Genomic DNA, 17,139 nt, shown 5'->3' on the forward strand with positions numbered 1-17,139 from the left:
AAAACAACTCTGATGGCTGAGAACAAGTGAAATGGATTGTTCGATGTGCTGTTCCAGAGAACGGTGTGATCATGTATTTCCCAAGGAATTCTTCCATTTCTTGTCCTCACAGCTCCTTGCATTCTAGTGTGATTAATACTGTGGGCAATTCTTGATTTTTCTGGTAAGATTACTGTAACAGGCAATTCTTAGAGGAAGGGGAATGCAGAGTACTGATAATTAGAATTAATCAAACTAGAAAAGGATTCATTACTAGCTCTTGTTTCATCTGCATTGCACCATTGTGTTCACTGTGTCCTAAATTAATTTACAGAGACTCTCTAGAGGTGATGACACGGAGTGGTCAATGCCATTGAAAGAACCTTCAGTACTCACAATTCCCAAGAGAAGGAGACATGTCATATTATGCAGGTCTACATGGGGAAGGACCCTGGTTGGTTAGGAGGCAGAAGGAACAACAAAGTGTGCCCAGAGCCTTACTTCCTGGAAAGGAATGGACAGGAGAGGCAAGTTTGAGTACATTTAGGACTGGACAGTTCAAATTATTTCAGCAGGCTCTGGGCTACAGGGGTGGTGTCCAGGTACCTGGCACCCAGTCCTGGGGTGATTTACGGCAGGGAAGTATTGACTAGGCACATGAGCGTTAAATGAAGGAGGTGGTAGGGCTGTGTGGTAGGCTGTGTGGGCTTTCAATTGGTTGGTTTGCATTTGAATGTTGTGCTGACCTAAGAATCATCTTCTCTCCTGGAATTAGGTACCTCTGAGAGGGAAAATCTCTCCCCAGCCAGCAAGGTACCAAGATGTCAAAGCATTATAAAATACACAAAATAGAAATACATGATTAATATAACCATCCCTAAAGCTTTATCTCTACTCTTCTTGGTCTGTTTAATTCCAAGAGGAAAAGACTGGTCAAGGGAGGAACTTGTTAAACTGAAATGAGGAAAAAAATCAAGGTTTTATTGGGTGTTCTATATAAAAAGATTGTCTTTGCATTGGACTATGTTGTGAATGTGTTGCCCACATTTACAAAAACATTAGAGAACTGGTTACGTGTATACTGAACATCACTCAGATGTGTGATACTATTTGCTAGGGGCTTCCCAGGTGCTCTGTGGTAAAGAATCAACTTGCCAATGCAGAAGATCCCTCGGTCAGGAAGATCCACTGGAGGCAGGAATGACAACCCACTCTGGTATCCTTGCCTGGAAAATCCCGTGGACAGAGGAGACGGGCAGGCGACAGTCCATGGGATCACTAGGAGTTGGACATGACTGAGCGCATATGCAAAGGTGTTGTGGGTTTACACGCAAAATACTACTTGATAAATCTTCTGTACAATCTTCTTTCCCTTCAGAAACACAGCCACAAACATACACACACACACAAATATATACTAGAAGTAAGAATTCAGAAATCCTAAATGTAAATAAGGCCTAGATTTAATAACTGAAAATAGGACAAATTAACTCTAGATTATTTTCCTAAGACCCTGGACCCTGCAATTGAGGGACTGAATTCACATCTTCACATTTCATGATCTAAATATCTATTTTGTTTTCCTTCTTCTCTTCCTACCTACCTCTTTTGTTTTCTATCTCCTTTTAACAAACTCAGTTGAGTTCAAATTGTACAGTAAGCTGGCTAAGTGTTGGTGATACAAAGATGAAAAGACACGTCAGTATCCTAAAAGAGCTAAGGTACTAGTAGAAAAACACTGCTGAAGTATGAATGTTTACTGGACACTCTAGGAGTTATTTTAAGAAGAGTATTTGAAAGAGAAAACTGGAGCAGGGAGACCTAAGTGTGTTGAGGAGTCAGCGCGACACTCAGAGGAAGAAACCCAAGCTGAGAAGGGGCTGTCAACGGGAAAAAATTGCACAACCTAAAAGTTGAGGATTGTGTTTTATTTGGCAGACTTTCCTGAGCTTCAAGCCCAGGAAACAGCCTCTCAGAGAGTTCTGAGGGACTGCTCCAAAGAGGTAAGGGAGGAGGCAGGATAATATAAAGGATATTTTGCAACAAAGACCAGGTATTCAGAACACCAGAAGTTACTGTTAATTAACGAAAATCAGACACATCCGGTTAAGGAACTTAGTGCTTTTCTAAGTATGGGAAGATGCAAGAGTCTGGGCTCACTGAAACCATCCCTTTGATATGCACCTCAGCTATTCAGGGCAAGTGTTTGGTGCTTCCTCATCCCCAGTCTCTTCAGGGTGCACAGTTGGGGCAGCTGTGATGTGATGGTCTGATGGCTGCAACAGCCTTTGTTTATTGATATGGTAGGCAACGTTTTTCATTCACAGGACCAACAGTTGAAAGGTAAGCGAAGGAAGCAGACATTCTAAGAACACTGAGACTATATGCTCAGTGGTGAAAGGAAATCTGGTTGCTTTAGGGAACTGGTCATAGATGAAACTAACTGAAGGCTAGAGAGTGAAGGCAAGTGGAAAATATACACAAAAAATAAAGCAAAGGCCAGATCATGAAAGATCATGTTTTATGTGAGGCTATAAAGTTTAGATTTCATCCCCTCCATTCACAAATATCAGCTGAGACCTAGTCTCAGACAACACTTCAAATATTGAAAATGTGGCAGTAAACAGGACATCCAGTCTTCACATAATAGTGCAAACACGTACAAAAATGTATAAAATTGCGTTGGATGGTGACACCTGTAAGGGGAAGCATGAAGATGTGAGTGCTGTTCTAAACAGGGTGATCAAGGGAACTCTCCAAAGCACAAATCTTTAAACAAGGGTTTAATGAGGAAGTAGTCTTTTGCCTGGAAAATCCCATGGACAGAGGAGCCTGGTGGGCTGCAGTCCATGGGGTTGCTAAGAGTTGGACATGACTGAGCGACTTCACTTTCACTTTTCACTTTCACGCATTGGAGAAGGAAATGGCACCCCACTCCAGTGTTCTTGCCTGGAGAATCCCAGGGACGGGGGAGCCTGGTGGGCTGCCGTCTATGGGGTCGCACAGAGTCGGACACGACCGAAGCGACTTAGCAGCAGCAGCAGCAGTCTTTAAGAGACCCAAAGTGAGAGGAAAGCCATAGGAATGCTCTAGGTAGAGGCAGGGATGAGGCTGGGATATTTGGGACAATAAGGAAAGTCCACAAGGCATGAGGTGTGAGGGAAGGACTGGGTGGTGGGAGGAAAGGCTGGAGAAATGGGAAGGTCCCTCCTATGTAATGATCTAGGTGAGATGTGAAACTGAAATCCATGCTGTGCTGGGAAGGTTTTGAGAGCTACGACAAGTAACATACTGCGATTTATGTTTGAAAAAGAGAGGTTTGGTGTTTTATATCTTACTTGGATGGTAGTTTCACAAATACATATATTTATCTAAACTCATCAAAAGAGATACAGTACCCATGTGTTTTATCATATGTGAATTATGTCTCAAAAATATGTTTAAAAGATCATCTGTGGAGATTCATGTAGAGCGAGGTAGTGGAGGCAGAAGCTGGGTGGGCACACCTTTTTCATGGCGTCAGTTGAGAGTCATTGAAAGCTGGCAAGAAGCAGCAGCAGACGTGTGCTTTTGAAACATAACTTGATACTCATCTGCGGAATGGACTGGAGAACCTGAGAACACGAAGCCTGGTTAGAAGCACACTGTTGCTGTAGCCCAGGCAGGACATGATGAGGGCCAGGGTGCAGACGACGACAAGGGGATCATTAATGTAGTCAGGAGGTAGAATTGCCATAATTTGACCAGTTGCATGAAGGGACTAAGAGGGAGAAGACTCTAACATGAATGATTCTCATGTTTCTGACTTTGGAGCTTGAGGAGAATATGATACATTCATTGAGACAGAAGTTGTGAAAGAAGGAAATTATTTTGGCTGCAGGGTGGGTGTGGTGCCATTCCATTGGTACGTGTTTAATTTGGGGATGTTTGTGTAACACACAAGTTGAATTGACCAGCATGCAGTTATAAATAGAGGTCTAAGAACAGCCAGCGGCCTGGCTTATAAATTAAAATGTGTGAGTTGTTAATGAATGAATATTGGTTAAAACTCTAAGGATGGATATGAATGCCCTGAGAGAATCCCGAATCACAGACTACAGACTTCAAAATGTGAAAGTGATTTTTTAGTGTGAAAGAATCATTTACTTCTCCATAGCCCATATCATTTAAGCAAGTCTTTACCAAGCACATATGTGCTTGGTGGTAAGCTAGGCATTGTGGCTGATAAAAAAACTGAAATTTACATAGGATTTTTCTTTTAATGGAGACAAATGCATACAAGTTACTAGAATCATCAAATCCTTTCAAATATCAAATCTTGAACTCATTTTATAGAGGAATCACCATTTACTGAATGCAAGCATTTGCCTGGAGTGAGGTGAATTTCAGTTATCCAGGTGGGCATGACCTAAACGCAAGGGCCAAGTTAAGAGCAGAGACTTTTCTCTGGCTAGTAGCAGAAGAGAAAATCAAAGAGATGTGATCCATCTGGCCTGGAAAACTGCAAACACCCTTCTCGTGAACTGCCCTTGGGGACCACATGGCAAGGAACTTCAGGCAGCTTCCTGTTGCTGAGAACAGTTTCTGCTCAAAAGCTAGCAGGAAAAGGAGGATCTCAGTGCTACCTCTGTAAGGAAATGAATTCTGTCCATAGCCTGTGAGCTTTGAAGAAGATCTTGAGTGCCAGATGAAAACTGTAGTCCTTGGCCAACAGAGTCCTGTGAAACCCTTAGCAAAGAGGCCAACCCCTCAGTGCCTGGATTTCTGATCTACAGAAACTGGAGGGTAACAAATGGGTGTTAAATTGGTGGCAATGTGTTATACAGCAGAACATTAATACACGCACATACCCAATAATTCTCCATGCTGAGGCTCCAAGGGTTGAAGGAACACACCCTGGCTCCCAACGCTGGCCAGCGGAGCAGCAAAGACTGCAACCAAGGGGTGTGCCTGACTCTCCCCGACCCTTCCCACAGTCTTTGCAGAGAAATGCTGTGGTAAGGTAAGCTGGTACCCGGAGCAGAACTGACGCTCAGCATCCTCATCGTAAAGCTTTGTTTTCACCTCTGAGCTCTGCGACCTCTGCTCCGAGCTACAACATGGAGCCGGCCTCCTCTTCAGCACCCATCTGACTTGAGGGAAAGGAATAAACACTCTTCTCTTGTAGCAATTAATCTTTGACCACTGAGACTGCCTAACAGAGTTAGGAAGGGTGAAATTGACTCTTGTTTTGTAGGACTGAGCTGGGACCCTGATTTATTTCACCTTGTTTGTGAAACAGCAGCTAATGACTCTGGTTCACTACCCACCTGGACTAAATTCAGGAGACTCACAGGAGAGGACAGCTGGGGCCGGAGCCAGCACACTTCGGTCTTGGCTGTAATTCATCTTCCCTCAGGTTCAAAAGGCTTGGGGAGCCAGAGAAACATTTACTGTTCTCTTATTAAAAGGTGTTAATATCTTAATGACTGTGCATGAACAGGTTTATATTTCAGTGCTTCCTATACCCCAGATAAACCCAATAAGTACTTTCATCATGCTAATAACAATACAATACTAAGAATCTCTGGTCCCCAAACTCCTGACCCATAAGGAAGGAATACAGCAACACCTTATGGAAATATTGTAAATATCACACATGATAATGGGCATGAAAGTGCACTAAAAACTAGATTGAGAGTAGGCTCAAAGCAGTTATCTATAAAAAGGAAAAAAAAAATCTAAGTATTTGAAACTATAAGAATGTAGAAACTGTGGAAGATGAATGGTCAGAAGTTTATTCTATTTTCTATGCATTAAATCTCTCTCTTTTTCCACTGAAATGAGATGTTCCATTTTAACCTCTTTAATCCATCCTAGCATCATCTTGAGAAACTCTCAGTTTACATGTTCTAGTACTTTTGGCCACCTGACACAAAGAGCCAAGTTATTGTAAAAGACCCTGATGCTGGGAAAGATTGAAGCCAAAGGAGAAGAGGGTAACAGAGGACGAGATGGTTAGATAGCATCACTGTCTCAATGGACTTGAATTTGAGCAAACTCCGGAAGATATTAGAGGACAGGGAAGCCTGGAATGCTGCAGTCCATGGGGTCTCAAAGAGTCAGACAGAACTTGGCCACTGAACAACAAATTCTCAATTACATCCAGTCCCATGCTCCTAATCTCTTACAGAAAAAGGTTGTGTCAATTACAGCTGCTGAGCCTGCACCTTTCTTACAGCTGAATTGTCCTGCCTGGTGTAAATGGAGTTATATTACTACCAGCTCTATCAGAGCCATACACTGGGCTACGGAAAACTGCCAAATGAGATGCTGAAATTGGTAGGGAAAAGAAATGGAATTTTTCAGCTCCTTAAAAGGGAATTATCCTCAATAGAGAGTGAGAAAGAAAGAAGAAAAATTACAGAGGGAGTGTTACAGAGTTACTTACAACACATTTTTATGCAATGGACAACAGCAAGAAATTTGTCAGCATTGAGCAGCATTATGGTTTGCCAGAGCTATAAAAAGGTTATGCAAACAGTAACCCAAAAGGAATAGAAATACATTAGAATTTATAGGCCTAAATTGCTCACTATGTAAATGAAGCCTTCAAATATATATGGTTTATGGAAATTAATGTCTTATATTTATTACCCAGCTCCAAGATTAAAATTGGAACCACACTGATTAGGTAACATTACAAATCAATTCCCATAGAGAGAAATAATAATAATACATCAAAGTACAAATGCACTGATTAAACAAGTTGATATATAAGAAGGAAAAAATATGTGTGCTTTTCTTGACTGCCGTTTCTGAATGCTAGTCAGTTTTCTCCCCATTCTTCCCAAAACAATGGGCTGAAAGCAAGCAGACAAGTTGGTTACGACACTTGCTATTTCAGTTAACACACAGAAGGAAAGGAGAGAGAGAAAGAGCTGGGTTCTTTTCCTGCAAGTTAAATATCAAATCATGTGAAGCCTGTATTGCTAAATGTGGCAACACTTCAAGTGCTACAATCAATGTAGCATGTAGACAAAGAGAAGACTGGAAAGCAACAGCGTATTACTGGACCATTCTTTACTTCAAGTCTCTCCAATTCCTTTAGCTCTTCCAGACAGGGCAGGAGAGTTATCAAGTATCGACAGAAGGGACAATATAAAAGGACTGACACATTCAATATTTAATTCAGTCAGATACACTAATGACCTGTGAAAACTATTAGAATCCAGGTTGTCCAAAAGCATTCGAACAGTTTATTCTACCATAAGGGAAAAAAAAGATTTTATTTTAAAAATGACAGAATGCAAGAAAAGTTAAATCTCAGTGCACTTCAGGGTGCCATGGGAGAAAGGAGAAATTTCTAAAAATGTGTTTTCAAGGCTTTCCGTGGGAGGCTGTGCTGTGCTGTGCTTAGCCACTCAGTCTTGTCCAACTCTTTGCAACCACAGAAGGACCGCCAGAAGCTCCTCTGTCCACAGGGGTTCTCCAGACAAGAACGCTGGAGTTGGTTGCCATGCCTCCTGCAAGGGATCTTCCCCATCCAGGGATCGAACCTTGTCTTCCGCATTGCAGGCAGATTCTTTACCATCTGAGCTACCAGGGAAGTCCATGAAAACTGGAGTGCGTAGCTTATCCCTTGTCCAGAGGAACTTCCTGACCCAGGAATCGAACCAGGGTCTCCAGCATTGCAGGCGGATTTTTTACCAGCTGAGCTACCCAGGAAGCCCCATGAGAGGCTACGTGAGCATAATGCTTGCAGAAGTACTATTTATCTAAATGATTTGGGACTTGGTTTCCTTTTATGAATAGGTAAACTGTCCCTATTAGAGAAAGGACCAATAGACAAAACACATGTTAAAACAGACACATATTTTAATTGACAATAGTGATTTTCTTTATCATTTTGCTTCTGCTCAGATCTACCCCAAATATCTCATTTATAAAACAAATAATAGTTGCTCACAAGCTAGTGGTAGGAGAACCTTTTCCACATCATTAAAGAAGGATGTGGACTTCCCTGTGGCTCAGACAGTAAAGAATCTGCCTTCAGTGCAGGAGACCCAGATTCAATCCCTGGGTTGAGAAGATCCCCTGGAGAAGGGAATGGCCTGGAGAATTCTAGGGACAGAGGAGCTTGGTGGGCTACAGTTCATGCCATGACAAAGAGTTGGACATGACTGAGCAATTCATATATATATATATATATAGAGAGAGAGAGAGAGAGAGAGAGAGAGAGGGAGAGAAAGAGTGATTCATATATATATATATATATGAATCACTTTTCTGTACACCTGAAACTAACACAATATTATAAATCAACTATAGTTCAGTTTTTTAAATTAATTTAAAAAAGGAAAGCAGCATGAAAGGAAAAGGGCCTTTCTTGCAAAAGGAACACTGAAGACCAAGACAGAAAAGGGGAAGACATATATGTTAAGTTGCTTTCCAGTTGGCTAGAGCATAAGGGACATAAAGGAAACATGTGGGAAGGAACATTTTAATTTTAACAACCATGTAAGGGTTACATGGGAGATTTCAAATATTTGAGGTGTAAGGATTTAATTTTATTATTAATTGGGAAATAGGAAAGATTTTGGAACCAGAGATCACAAAGTCGAAGATAATCTTTGGGAAGAGTAATTTTGCAGCTATGGATGAGATGGTTAGACTTAGAGGACAAAGAGAGAGAGAATGAAATGGGACCAGAGAGAAAGTAATTACAACAGTTCCTGAAATACTGTGCTGATCTCAACTAGGTCCACAGGTAGATAAAGAAGGGACCCTTATCGTTGCCTCGAGGGAGGTGTGGCTGGGCAAAAAAAAGAGGCACCCTACGTCTTCACTTTTTCTTTCAATAGCCTAACCCTAGAGAATACCTTATAGTTTGCAGCAAGGAAATGGGATGGACTTCACTTTTCACTTTCATTCATTGAAGAAGGAAATGGCAACCCACTCCAGTGTTCTTGCCTGGAGAATCCCAGGGATGGGGGAGCCTGGTAGGCTGCTGTCTGTGGGGTCGCACAGAGTCGGACACGACTGAAGCAACTTAGCAGCAGCAGCAGGGTATGTAAGAAGAAGCAAGAGGCAGAGAGATACTTCTCCAGACTAAGGTGTTCCCCTGGACTATACGGAAGAGGGACAGAAGTCTGTGGCTTACCGAGCTGTGGGACCAGTGTCCCCAGAGAGGGCTGGCAGCAAAGTCCAAGACAACCACTTGGGCACCAGTGTCTCCAGCCTCATAAGAGTCTTGCCTCCCATGCATGGGGGGAAGAACTTAACAGCACCATGCAAACAGGGAAGACATATATCTCACCACACAGATACCTAATAATTGGAGGCTCCCTCCAGCATCCCTTCATTACAGATGTTTTGGAATTGCATATGGCGTGACCCATGGGAGCAGGATAAGGGAAATCCCAGGAATACTAACCTTGAATTTCTTATCAATACATCAGGAACAGGACTCGAGCCAGATATTAAATTGATTCAAAGAAAATTAGAAGTGTTCAATTTCTTATCCACCTGGATTTGTAAACTGAAATTCATATACTCTAAATGTTTACATATTTTTGTATTCTGGGCATATGCATAGCACATGCTAAGCAGGCTATACTCAAAAAACAGGTGTGCATAAATGTAAGTGGATGAAATTCAAGATAAATCAAATTTGCAGATATATTTTCCCTATAGTATATAATAATAGAAATGTTTGTATGTATTTTTACTACTGATAATTTCCTACTTTTTTCTCCAAATATCTGGCTTCTTTGTCTTGAAAATCAAATTACCAGACTGCATACAAATAAAATCCTGTTGGCTCATCTGAAAGTTCCTGAATTTGTTTGTTTTCTTTTTTTAACTCAAAGTAAGCCTAATACTTTAGTTCATAGATTTTAAATCCGAAGAGATAATAATTGGTTGTATTTACTTATTAACTGTGGTAAAAATAGAACAATCCTGCAAAAATTAAATTAATCATGGCCTTAATAGCAACAAATATCTAGTTTAAGATTACACCATCAGGACTGAGCACATTTGCAGGCAGAACCTGCCCCCAAATTTGTGTTTATTTATTTTACCTATCAGAGTCCAAGTCAACCCACATATTCATTCCTATGTCCTAGAAAGATATAGAAACAACTCAAGTGTCTGTTGGGGCAAGAATGCATACAGAAGAATATACATGCGATGTTATTCAGTCGTGAAAAAGAAGGAGCTCTTGCCATTTGTGACAACATAGATGAACTGGAAGACATCGTGCTATTACATCACGGAAGCACCCTAGCTGTCCACCGGCAGACAAATGGATAAGGAAGCTGTGTACACATACACAGAGGAGTATTGCTCAGCTATAAAAGAGAACATGTTTGAGTCAGCTCTAATGAGGTGGATGAAACTGAAGCCTATTGCACAGAGTGAGAAACACCAATACAGTATATTAACTCATACATATGGAATTTAGAAAGACAGTAACAATGACCCTATTTGCAAGACACCAAAAGACACAGAGATGTAAAGAACAGACTTTTGGACTCTGTGGGAGAAGGTGAGGGTGGGATGATTTGAGAGAATAGCATTGAAGCAGGTATATTACCATATGTGAAATAGATGGCCAGAGCAAGTTCGATGCATGGAGCAGAGCACTCAAAGCGGGTGCTCTGAGACAACCCAGAGGGATGGGGTGGGGAGGATGGTGGGAGGGGGGTTCAGGACTGGGAACATTTGTGCACCCATGGCTGATTCATGATCATGTATGGCAAAAACTACCACAATGCTGTAAAGTAATTAACCTCCACTTAAACAAATTAATTAAAAAAAAAAAAGATACCGTGCTAAGTGAAATAAGCCAGAGAGGGAAAGACAAATACTGTATTAAGAGAGCAGATTTCAGGTACACTAATCACCAAAATGTGGTAATTATGTGAGGCAATGATACATTGATAAACTTTATAATAATCATGTATATATACATATATATATATATGCCAAATTATCATGTGGTACACTTGAAATATATATATTTATATATATATTTAATAAATAGAATTATTCAAAAGTTTCTTTCCCTATACAACAAGGATAACAATGGGAAGAAGGGAGGGATAGAGGGAGAAAAAAGAAAAAGGAAGTTAAAAATAATAATAATAATATCAACAAACAGCACACACAAAAAACAGCCAGTTCACAAAAAAGGGATTTATAAATGGTTCATAAAGACATGAAATGAGCTTCAACATTATCAGTAAGCAGGAGAATTAAAAATTAAACAATGAGATACCACGTTTCTTCAAGCAAACAGGCAGGACAGTATAATGCTACATGCAGAGACACCAGAGTGGTTCTGCCTGAGTCTGAATTCCAGCTTCATAGTTGATTAGCCTCCAAATCCTGCACAAATTACTTAGCCTCTCCCGGTCTATTTTCTCATTTGTATAATGGAGATCGTAACTACTTCACAAGGTTGTCATGGCCATTAAATTAGTTAGTATGTGTAATATGCATGAAACAGTACGTAGTCAATAGTAAATGCTCTTAACATGTTTGGAAAGAAATAAAACTCATGTCGGGAAGGGCATGGAGAAATAAGTATTCTTCAGTTATTTTCTGAGTACCTCCTATGTGCCGGCCACTATCAAGGTGCTGAGGATACAGGGCAGAATTCTTCTCTTAAGGAAGTATGCTTTCTAATGGATAGAAAGAGAGGAAACCATGCACATAAAAATAAGTAACCTAGTTAGACCATTTCAAGTCCAGTGTATTAATATTCCTGTGGGGAAAGTAAGGCATGTTGACATGAAAGAGAGTGATGGAGGAGAGGCGGGGGTCAGGAAACGTGCCTTAGGGAGGTCACACTTCAGTTAAGATCCGCAGGATACAAAGGAAGCAGCTTAACCTCACATAGAGGGAAAGCGCTGCAAGTGATGAAACAGCAAGTGTCTTTCAGATTCTTCTGATAGTTTCTTTGGCATCTTTACTGATTGTAGCCTGTTAAGAAGGCCATGTGGCAGTTATCTGGCACACTATTCATACCCTATGACTCCAGGTGTGTATTCCACTGAAACAGTGCACAAAAATACACGTATGCAGAGGTTCTTAATAGAACAAAATCAGAAACAACACACCAATGGAAAGGCAAGTTGTGATATGTCTATAATATGCAATACTCTTCAGCAGTAGAAAAAGTACAAGAACAGTAAATTAAATCAGAAACCGCTCAGCTTCAGAAAGAAAAAGGATAAGAAGAATCTATTCCTGTAGGAAGCAGGCTGACAAAAGTCCAGAACTCTAGGTGCCTGCAGCTTAGGGAACTGAAATGCTAGCCGTTGCATGATCTCAATAATCATGGCAGAAAGTAAGAGAAAAATGTACTGAATGAGCACTTAAGTGCCCAGAATCTCAGAACCCCAGGAACCCCAAATCTCACCTGTCCACAAAAGTTCCTTTCAACAGGGAATTGCCCAGATGGCCCACTGGGAGGTTAGTTCAGGATTGGAGGTGCGTTCTGGGTTCCATGAGCAAAAGTGAGCACAAAATACTCATGAGAGATACCCAGAGGCACTAAGGCTACTGCGCTCAGTTGCTCAGTCATGTCCGAGTCTTTGTGGCCCCACAGACTTTAGCCCACCAGGCTCCTCTGTCCATGGGATTCTCCAGGCAAGAATACTGGAAGGGGATGCCATTACATACTCCAACTGAGGCTAGAGGAATAACCAAATCCCTTTCAGTGGGAAAAGCCAAGATTCAAATACTAAAAATCCCAGCTGAAATTCCACAATGAGAGTAAGGCCAGAATTGCAGTAAAAGTGACAAAGCTGACTGATGAACGTTGCAAGGACCAACAAGCTCATGGTCCAGGCCAGTTTAAAACGCCATCAACTGAGCTAATCCCACCATACAGGAAATTGAGCCTAATGAGATCGCCTCAAAAACAACAAATGGGGTGGTTGAGTCTGCAGCTGAAGTTTCCCTTCATTAGGAGATAAACCAAGGAAGAAGGGGAGGTCGCCCAAGAATGATAGAATTCACTTCCCTTTTTCTGCCTTCAGTCCAGTGGGTGACTGTATTACTACAGCCCCCCTCAGGGGAACTCAAGGCCATGAAACACTCGTAAATCTTCCTCTTCCCTGCCAGAGCCCCTCCTCCATCCTCCCCGGAAAACACAAAGCTCACGCTGTGATCACACAAGGAGTCTTACAGGAAGCAGGCTGTGTGCTCTGTGTGCCAAGTCGCTTCAGCCGTGTCTGACTCTTTGCGACCGTATGAACGTAGCCCACCAGGCTCCTCTGTCCGTGGGATTCTCCAGGCAAGAATACTGGAGCGGGCTGCCATGTCCTTCTCCAGGGAATCCTCCCAATCCAGGGATCAAACATGATTCTTAGGTCTCCTGCATTGGCAGGCAGGTTCTTACCACTTAGCGCCACCTGCCGAGCTCCTTGCAAAAACTCCAAGCACAGCTTTCTACTATAACCCAATCAAGAAGTCATCATCAGGGCCTGACTTGCCAGAAAGGAATTTTTCAATGAGTATGGAAATCTGTCCAGGTCTCCCATGGGTGAAGATTAGGAGACAGTGCTTCAACAACTTCATTAAGCAGACACATGCCTGCGAAAGAACTCTGGGAAGCGAAAGAGGAGAAAGTGCATCCATCAAATCCTTGACAGGGTGATAGAAAGAAGTCAAGGTCTTGTCAGCTGAATTCCATACTGACTTTCTTAGCAGAAGATCAACATGCTCCTGGAGGCATCAGCTAAGAATGTCGCTCCCGAGCCTGTTATGAGGGGGGGATACATGTGCTTCGTACTGTGTGAAAAACCACGGGGAGGAAATTGTCTGCCCCCTGCCAAAACTCGGCCAAAGCTTCCTGCTGCCTTTTGTCACAAAGCGAGGTTGTGCAGTCTTGGTTCCCTTTGACTTATCTTGTGTACAGTCTTAGAAGCCCACACCCTCGTCCCCCAATGTGGTGGATTTATAAGTCGTAGACCAGCTCTTGGAAGCATCTCCCAGCCGATCAATATGCTGAGAGGCTCTGCAAAACAGGCAATAGCCATCACAGCATGTCCAAATTCTCTGTTTTCCCTTTTACATCTGTTAAAGGTCAGAGACTATATTTATCACAACCAAATAGACCTGGATATTGAAAAAATATCTTTGCTGGCATATTGTGTTCAAATGGGGTGGGGTGTGGGAAGGCTTCCTTCTGGTTTCTGAAAAGTTCACACTAAATGAAAGCACATTGCACTTTCATATGCTTCTTTCTATCAAAAGATTCCAAAGTACTTAAACAACTTTAATTAAGTTCTCCAGCATCTCTCAGGAACAAATCAATATTATTCATACTCCTTGTTACAGGCTAGGGAAATAAAACCCAGCACTACCAACACCCTCCCTGAGCTCATATTTAACATTCTTTCCTTGAAATATGGAAAATTCCTCTTGAATATATTTAATTATGATGAAGTAAAATTTTCTTCCTAATGTGCCCGTGTCTCCTCTGTTGGGGATGAGGAAAAAATAAAAGGGAGCCCCAAATAAGAATCTGAGAATATTTTTTGGAGGCCTGGATATTAAAAGTGGCTTTCCTGGTGGCTCAGTCGGTAAAGAGTCAGCCTACAATGCAGGAGACCTGTCTTTGATCCCTGGGTCGGGAAGATCCCTTGGAGAAGGAAATGGCAACCCACTCCAGTATTCTTGCCTGGAGAATTCCATGGACAGAGGAGCCTGGTTCACTTTGGATATTAAAAGCAAAAAGAAAATATATTTTCCATCTCACAGGCAATATAGGAGAATATCTGATTTTTTTCAGCCTGTAAACAAAAGAAATAGAGACATATTTTCAGAGCCCTAAAAAATGAAAATATTCTAAATTTGCAAAAGCATCTGAACCAGCTCTTCACCTCAGAAGTGTCACCAGCATGGTCCAGTTCTGTAAGCAGACTTGTGGCTGACCAGGGGGAGAGGGAGTTGGGGGTGGGTGGGGTGGCTGGGGACTTTTGAGTTAGCAGATAGTTTGTATCTGCTATTATATATACAATGGATGAACAATAAGGTCCTACAGTATAACACAGGGAACTATATTCAATATCCTGTGATAAACCATAATCAAACAGAATATGAAATATATAAATGCATAACTGGATCACTTTGCTGTACAGCAGAAATTAGCACAACACTGTAAATCAACTATACTTGAATAAAAATTTTTTTAAGAGAAATTGTTCTCTATCAACCTGTGGAAGAGTGTGGTGGGTGCCAACTTTTTCTTACATTCTCTTTGTAGGATAATTAGGTTTCTGTTTAATTTCTTTCAATTGAAGACTGACGTTCTCTGTGCTCAAACCGTCTAACTGTCCACTGGGGAGAGACTGGGCTCCTGCAGCAACCAGTGGGTTTTGGGCTGTTTGCAGGATGACAGGAGGGCAGGAAAAGGCTGCTCTGCCCTCCTGGAGGTGACACCACGGGGAGTTCAGGGAAAAAAATAATCTAAGAGAAAAAAGGCAAGTTAACTACTCACGTTTGTGCACCTGGGGGGCTGCTGTTTTTAGGGAACAAATTGCTATAATAATAGCTACACTTCTAACACCTTCCTGGGTTCACCTTGGAGATGGTTTTAAGCTCCTGAGATGGGAGGCTTTTTCTGTTAAAGTGAAAGCTTTGAGTGCCTGCAACTCTCCCTTAATGGCTTTTGGAAAGAGAGCCTTCTGCATTTCCTGCCCTGGGAAGCTCCGAATCCAGGAGCATCTCAGCTGAGCTGCATCTAGACTTGTATTTATGCAGCAGCTTCACTGCGCAATGCAGGGGCCACTAACTCTCTATGCATAGCATGAAGCAAAGGGCAATGACGGCCTCTAGGCAGGGTAAATTGGCCTTTCAGGCCTTCTGCCATTTTGCTCCTTAGTAATCTCTTCTCAGACCCTTTATACCAACATCCTTGAAAGTAGTTTTGGTGCATCTTGCTGATCTGGAGTGTTGCCATTTCCCCTCTCTGTTCACATGCATTTCCAGGGAGAATAACATTTCCAGAAAGAGGACTGGTTTTTTGATCCAGGGCACACATATGTAATCGGATGAGTTGATGGAAAGATCCAACCAATGGCAACATCTTCTTTCCCTATCGTCACCTCCAAGATAAAGAAATCAATATTATGTTTCTAAATATTCATTTAGGAAGACCTCACATAGGATAGTCATACACTCTGGTTTATGCCTCTTTTCCTGGTGTGGTTTTTATTCATGCTCCCTTTTACCTTTGGAAGTGTCCTGGTTTAGAGAAGGATGAAATATGTAAAGTCTAGGAAGGAAACAGTTGTTGTGCGTGCATGCTCAGTTGTGCCTGACTCTTTTAGACCTATGGACTGTAGCCCGCTAGGTTCCTCTGTCCATGGGACTTCTCAGACAAGAATACTGGAGTGAGTTGCCATTTCCTTCTCTAGCGGATCTTCCAGACCCAGGGATCGAACCCACGTCTCTTGTGTCTTCTGAATTGGGAGACAGATTATTCACCACTGCATGACCTGAGAAGTGGAAGGAAACAAGAGTTTTGGCCAATTCCCTCACCACACCCTGGACCTGCCTGGTATGTCTTCTGAAGTTGGATTCCAGATGCTAAAGACCTGAACTACATCAAGATCCCTGCACCCAAGCTGGCAGCATAACATATCTGCATATGGTGCATCGATCATGTGGCCTCAAGATGTGTGCATATCAGAGCCGACCACGAGAAAGGCTAGAGAGCATTTCTTCAGTTGACAGACACTCACCTAAGCTACCTGTCACCAAAATTATTACTGAGTTTGATTTTTTCCCCAAGCATGACTAGCATGGGCATAAACTCAGAACTAATTTGATTTAGAAAAACAATGCAGCATTTCTTATAGCCAGGTGCAGAGAGAGAAATTCAGGCCTACCATGCAAGCACCTAAGAACTTCTGTTTGCATCACTAAAGTAATTGGTACACAGGTGGGAGCCAAGTCTAGGGCCGACCGGTTGAATCAGGAGGTTTTATCCCCTTCAGTGAGCTCATGAGGTCAGAGTTCTCAGTGGTCTGGATTCCCTCAGGGCTGAGTGTGCCAAATGGGAAGAAGTGGAGGGAATTGCTCACAGAGGTACTGCTAGAGCATTTATTTATTCAGTGGATTCCATGTATATTTATAAAGTAAGCACCATCAACTCTTCCA

The 17,139-nt window shown here is 42.0% G+C and overlaps 1 long non-coding RNA gene across 1 annotated transcript; it reads right to left on the reverse strand.

Moving 5' to 3' along the window:
- Positions 1-7,135: 7,135 nt before the first annotated feature.
- On the reverse strand, positions 7,136-13,219 carry LOC123330879. The gene is made up of 2 exons (XR_006547128.1): positions 13,160-13,219; positions 7,136-7,784 (listed from the first exon to the last, which is right to left on the reverse strand). It is a non-coding gene; the product is annotated as an uncharacterized LOC123330879 (long non-coding RNA).
- Between the last annotated feature and the right edge of the window lie 3,920 nt (positions 13,220-17,139).

Source organism: Bubalus bubalis, chromosome 1, assembly GCF_019923935.1.
Source record: "Bubalus bubalis isolate 160015118507 breed Murrah chromosome 1, NDDB_SH_1, whole genome shotgun sequence".
Taxonomy (NCBI): Eukaryota; Metazoa; Chordata; class Mammalia; order Artiodactyla; family Bovidae; genus Bubalus; species Bubalus bubalis.